Raw genomic sequence first — 7,268 nt, forward strand, 5'->3', positions numbered from 1 at the left:
CATCTGTTTTCACCGACGAATCCCAAGCACCATGTTTTACATTACCACTTATTATTACTACAGCCATGGACGCCATAACTTTCAGCAGTAGTGTAATTTCGTGCATAATAGATAAAATAAAACATTCATCTGCCGCCGGCATAGATGACATCAATCCAAAAATTTTGAAAAACGCTAACCCAGCCTGTTCCAGTATTTTCTGTTTATTGTTTTCGCAATCACTCTCCGAAGGAACCATTCCAGACGACTGGAAAGTGGGGAAGGTCGTTCCCGTGCACAAAACAGGTAATACTCATTCACCTCTTAATTATCGGCCCATTTCATTAACAAGTATTCCCTGCAAAATCATGAAACACGTCATTTACTCCCAAATCATGCAGTTCTTAGATTCCAATAACTTCTTTCATCCGTCACAGCATGGTTTTCGTAAGGGTTTTTCGTGCGAGACTCAACTAGCCATTTTTCTTCATGACATTCACGCTAACCTTGATATTAATCTGCAAACTGACGCCATCTTCTTAGACTTCGCTAAGGCATTCGGTAAAGTACCTCATCAACGCTTGCTTCTTAAACTTTCCCAGTTAAACCTACATCCAAACATCATCGCGTGGATTAACGAATTCCTCACGCATCGCTCTCAGTCTGTCTACATTAATAACCAATCCTCCAACCCGCTCCCAGTCACCTCTGGCGTCCCGCAGGGTTCCGTCCTTGGTCCCTTGTTATTCCTCATTTACATTAACGACTTACCCCAGCGCGTATCTTGCCATATCCGCTTGTTCGCTGACGATTGCGTTATTATTCGTTCGGTAACTAACCCTTCTGACCAAGAATCCCTTCAAGCAAACCTAAACCTCGTACTAAACTGGTGTTCGCAGTGGATGATGACACTCAACCCTAACAAATGTAAGTACATGTCTTTTCACCGCCGTCGCAACCCTTTTGTTTTTGAATATTCCGTTTCTAACTGCCCTGTTGACCTCGTCCAGTCTTACCAATACTTAGGTATCACCATTTCTGATGATTTATCTTGGCGACTGCACGTAACTAATCTGATATCATCAGCTAATAAAACATTAGGTTTCTTAAAACGTCACCTGAGGGAAGCCCCTCAACACGTCAGACTACAAGCATACATCTCACTTATCAGAACTAAACTGGAATACGCATCGCCCATCTGGAACCCTCATCAAGCATATTTAACAAATGCCACCGAAGCTGTACAAAACCGAGCTACCAGATTTATTCACTCTTCATACTCATACGACGTTAGCATATCATCTCTAAAATTACAATCAGGTTTGTGTGATCTTTCTGCTTGCCGTCGCATTGCCAGTCTTGTTTTGTATCACAAGTTTTTTTATTCGCCCCTAAGACAAGAACCATACATCTGCGCACCCCCACCACGCAGATCCCATCGTATCGGTCACCCTCTTCAAGTTTTGCGTCCACGAGCCCGTACTACTACCTTCATGAACTCATTTTTTTCACGAACAGCAACTGACTGGAACGGCCTTCCCCACCATGTCGCTGCCATAACCTGTCCATCCACATTTTCGACTTCTGTGATCGCCTGCATCTTGTAAACCCCACCCCTTATGTAACACCCAAAAAGGTGTCTTTAAGGAAAAATAAAGTGATGTGATGTGATGTACAGACATTTCTTAAAGGTAAGCACTATGCCTTGGAATCAGCAACAATGGTGAAGTTACAATTTGCAACAAGAAAAATATTAACATACGTAAGCAAGGTTATAAAGCAACTACACTTTGTGAAAGTACATGCCCCAAATACAGGCACATCGACAAAGAAGCACACTATGCACTGTTAATAAATAATCATAATTTCTAACCGTACAGTCAGGTGTATAGGCTCTCAAAAGGTTGAAGAAAGGAGAGGTGAATCATGAGGCAAAGAATTCCAGTCAGATATTGTTTTCGGGAAAAATGAATATTTGTAGAACTTCGTGCGGGCAAATATTGGCTTGATACTATGACTATGTTTTTGTCGTGAAGGTGAGGTTGAGCCCCTTTCGAAGTAGTCCTGTGGCTGAATACCTAGTTTTTGAAAATACAAAGAGTGAAAAAAACGCAGCCGGGTAGCCTTTCTTCTTCCAGCCAATGGCTCAAGGGCTGCCTCATGTAACATGGCGGACGGAGAGTCCCTTCGCTTATATCGGTTATATATGAACCTTACTGCTAATCTCTGGATTTTTACTAGTTTTTCAATGTTAATTGTAGTGTGTGCGTTCCGTACTATGCTGGCGTATTCAAGAGTTGGTCTAACAATTGTTTTGTACGCTTGAAGTCTTAGTGCGCTTGAAGAATTGCCTAATTTATGTTTTAAGAAGACTAGCTTTTTCCTTGCAGAGGAGCAGATGCTGGAAATATGGGATGACCATTTAAGATCAGATGTTAAAGTCATGCCCAGGTTTCTGTATTCTTCCACTTGACTAATTATGTTGTCCCCAATGCCATACGAAAATTTCATTTTGTTGATCTTGTTCGTAGCACATAAATAAACGGTTTTGTCATAATTAATTGTCATATCCCACTTTTTACACCAATCTGCAAGAAGCTGCAAGATCGAATTTAGGAGAAGTTGATCGGATACAGAATGAATGGTTTTCAAAATAAGGCAGTCATCGGCGAATAACCTGGCCGACGTGTTTTGTTGCAGAACGCCTAACAGGTCATTAATGTAAAGATTAAATAAAACAAGCCCCAAGACTGAACCCTGAGGAACACCTGAATGAACATCTAGGAAGCGGGAGCAGTTGCCATCAATTTCCACATATTGTTTTCTATTTTGTAAATATGACATAACCCAAGCAATGATATGGTAAGGGATACCTATTTCTTTCATTTTAGATATTAATTTAGAGTGAGGAACTCTATCAAACGCCTTGGAGAAATCCAGAAAAATTATATCTACCTGACCGCCACTATCAAGAGTTTTTGTTAGATTATGTATGGTATCAATTAGTTGCGTAGTAGTGGAAAAACGTTGCCGGAAGCCATGTTGCCTGTTGCTAATTATTTCATTCGTGTCTAAAGAACTGTTAAAGTATTTGAGTACAATATGTTCGATTAATTTTCAAGGAATAGAGGTGAGAGATATTTGGCGGTAATTATTGATTTCCGATGGATTTCCTTTCGTTTATAAAGGTACAACACGCGCAACACGCCAGTCATGGGGCACGACGCCTGACTCTACAGATTTTTGAAAGATTACGACGAGAAACCTTGCCAAAATTTCTTCATACCGTTTTAAGAATGCAGCGGGAATATTATCAGGGCCGGCTGACTTTTTTGGATCCAATCGCAATAGAAGTTCGGTAACACCTTCCAAAGGGATAGTAATGTTGCTTGTGCCATTGCTGACTGACATGTTATCAATCCTCGTATCAGGTCTGGAAAATACGCTTTGAAAATAGAGGTTGAACCTGTCTGCCATTTCCTTTTTGTCCGTGACAAGTTCTCCGTCAACCGTTACTTGCTCTAACTTTTTATTGTCCTTATTCGAAAGGTACTGCCAGAATTTTCGAGGATTCTCTGCTGCAAAACGACCAAGTGTCTCGACAAAATACCTGTCTCTTGCTTTTAGCAACCCATGCCTGAGGGAGGCGCTTAATTCTGTAATTAGTGATGCATTTCTATTATTTTTCTTCCTGCAGCGCTTGATTTTTCGTTTTAATTGAATTAGTTCTCGGGTTCTATAGATCTATAAATCAACGGTTCTATAAATCGACGGAGTCTATAGAACGTTGTCAACGCCAGCGGCAATGAACACAATGAAACCTGACGATCTATAGAAAATGAAAATTGGTTTTGAGGAAAAGGAAATGGCGCCGTATCTGTCTCACATATCAGCGGACACCTGAAGCGCGCCGTAAGAGAAGGGATAAAGGAGGGAGCGAACGAAGACAGGAAGAAAAGAGGTGCCGTAGTGGAGGGCTCGAGAAAAATTAATGTGGATTAGCTCAGCTAATCTAGGATATGCAAGGCGAAAGATGTCGGCGTTCACTGTGTTCATTGGGTTGGCGTCGGCAATCTTCTAGGCGGCGATGGCTTTATGGAAAGGAAGAGCGCATAACTGCCTCCCTGGAAATGGGGACGCATCGTTCGTGCTTTGATACATTTGGCGGTGGTGAGAGAGAGATGTGGCCTGAATGCATTATCGCTGACAGCGTTGTGGCTGACATGCGGCACTGCAGCAATAGCTTGGCCGCAGCGTTCATTTGGTGATCAATCTCTCGCTAGCAACCATTAACTGTATGCCACCTCCCAGGGTGTCAGGGAGGGCGCGCTGCCTATCCAGTGTGCCGAACTCAATCAAAGCAGGCTTTTGCAGCTGGACACCAACGCCACGAACCTGAAAGCGAGATTGATGTCTCCACTGACCCACTGAGCCGATTTGTACGCCCTTCCTTTCATGAAAATGAACGGCCTTTGCAAACTTGTCAACAGCAATGAACACTATGAACGCCGTCGGCCACTTGTTTTGTTTGGTTTTAGAGGGAAAAAAATGGCACAGTAACCGTTTCACATATCTCGGTGGACACCCGAACCACGCCGTAAAGGAAGAGATTAAGGAGGGAGGGAAATAATAATAATAATAACAACAATAATAATAATAATAATAATAATAATAATAATAATAATAATAATAATAATAATAATAATAATAATAATAATAATAATAATAATAATAATTGGTTTTGGGGGAAAGGAAATGGCGCAGTATCTGTCTCATATATCGTTGGGCACCTGAACCGCGCCGTAAGGGAAGGAATAAAGGAGGGAGTCAAAGAAGAAAGGAAGAGAGAGGTGCCGTAGTGGAGGGCTCCGGAATAATTTCGACCACCTGGGGATATTTAACCTGCACTGACATCGCACACCACACGGCCGCCTTAGCGTTTTGCCTCCATAAAAACGCAGTCGCCGCGGTCGGGTTCGAACCCGGGATAAAGAAGAAAGAGAAAACTGAATAATAATAATAATAATAATAATAATAATAATAATAATAATAATAATAATAATAATAATAATAATAATAATAATAATAATAATAATTGGTTTTTGGGGAAAGCAAATGGCGCAGTATCTGTCTCATATATCTTTGGACACCTGAACCGCACCGTGAGGGAAGGGATAAATGAGGGACTGAAAAAAGAAAGGAAGAATAGGTGCCGTAGTGGAGGGCTCCGGAATAATTTCGACCACCTGGGGATCTTCAACGTGCACTGACATTGCACAGCACACGGGCGCCTTGTGCTTGTGCAACTGAAAATTGAAAGTTGGATTTTGAGGAGAGGCGCTGCGCAGCGGTCGAACACCTGTGGCTCGGTGCAGCTAGTGGCGCATGCGCAGTAGTGAATAGGGAGCGAGAGAGATAGAAATAATCCGTGGCGATGCGCACGTTGTGACGTCATGTGCCTCCTCGGAGCACCGCCACGGCGAAATCGCCTGTTCGCGCCCAGTGAAGCTTTCGCTTTAGTAATTTCGACCACCTGGAGATATTTAACGTGCACTCACGTCGCACAGCACACGGGAGCCTTAGCGTTTCACCTCCATCGAAAAATTGAAAAAAATGAATTGAAAGTTGGATTTTGGGAAAGGAAATGGCGCATTATCTGTCTCATATATCGTTGGACACCAGGACAGCTCCGTAAGAGAAGGGATAAAGAAGGGAGTGAAAGAAGAAAGGAAGAGGTGCCGTAGTGGACGGCTGCGGAAAAATTTCGACCACCTGGGGATCTTTAACGTGCAGTGACATCGCACAGCACATGGGCGCCTAAGCGTTTCAAATAATAGGCTTTTCGAGTTAGAAGAGCGCTTTTTTCGGCATAGCATTGTCAGTGGTGTAGTACATCGCGGCGACGGAGAAGGCGTGCGGCTCTCCGCCTTTCGTGTTCACCTAGTGTACCTCCATTCTGCAGAAACTACGCCTTCCCCGGGAGCCTTCATCCCAAGAGCTAGTGCTTTAGAGTTGGAATTTAAAACGTGCTGCACAGACAAAAAAGTTAGCCAGGGGTATAGTTCGGACTCCAACCCTCGTCATCAGACAGTACATCTTGCACTCCCTCGCCCTCGCCTCACCATGTCTTTCCTCCCTCACCCTCGTACTCACGAATTTTCTTGTGCCCATCCTCCCTCACCCTCACCTCACCGATTGAAATCCTCATGAGGTTAGGGTGAGGACGCTCTCAGATTCCCATCTCTGAACTCGGGCAAACTGGCCCTGAGCCGATGTGTGTCAGGAGACGACGCAACTTGCGGCGCGAGAGCTCAACTTCAATTTTTTTTCTCGCTTTTAACAACAATTACGTCGACAAAAAATTTCAGAAATGAAAGAGAATAAACTGTTCTACGTAACCCGTTATTGCTTGTATTTTGCTTGGAACACCGCAGGGTGAAATTAACGAGCGTTTATGGCTAAAAACGCACTTTTTGGAACTTCAGTAATTTTTTTTTTACTTCCATGTACGCAGTTTCATCACTTGTAACATTTTTTATAGGTACTAGCCCTCTAGAAAAACAAAACGGTTATTTCCGAATTTTGCGATAGCAAGCTGATATTTAAAACAACAAACGGCAAAAATGGTAGAGTTGCATACTTTTTACGATTTTTAAAAATATTTACGCCCTGTATAGCTTCATGCCCCGAATTATATCGAAAGGCATAATCTGTGCAAATGCCAATGAAATAGTGTAGAAGTGTTTTGTAAAAATATGATTTTCTTATTAATTATTGAGCAGTGCCTGCCGGGTTTCTTGCATTTTCTGAGTGTTCAAACTGCCCTCACCTCACGAATAAATTTTTTTCGACAGAAAAATTTCAGGCTTTGATTACGCAGATTACGATAAGTTACCATGAATTTTTTTTGAAGAAATTCCAGATGGTCAAGCTCTACGTCTGGGACGTTTGGCGTAGAATGACCCAAAAGTGATTTTCCCGTGAAAAGTCACTTCGAAAATAAGAATGGAATATAAACTGCTCCAGGGGCGGTCGCCAATTCTCATCCTCACGCCATATATGTGGATGGCATGGCGATAGGTCCAGTTCATGGTGGACCAAGATCATTTGGGCCAGCACGTGTGTGTGGGAAGCACGATCTTGACCAGCTGCCGGCTCTGCATCTTGGCGTGCCACTAAGTTTAGCCGCCCAAAATCTGGCCTTGGCCTATCTATGCTTAGCAGATAGTGGCAGTCGCACAGGTGAGTGCGCTTTGCAGATGGTCAAGGAAGTCTATACTCCGTTTCAT

Source organism: Amblyomma americanum, chromosome 1 (genome assembly GCF_052857255.1).
Source record: "Amblyomma americanum isolate KBUSLIRL-KWMA chromosome 1, ASM5285725v1, whole genome shotgun sequence".
Taxonomy (NCBI): Eukaryota; Metazoa; Arthropoda; class Arachnida; order Ixodida; family Ixodidae; genus Amblyomma; species Amblyomma americanum.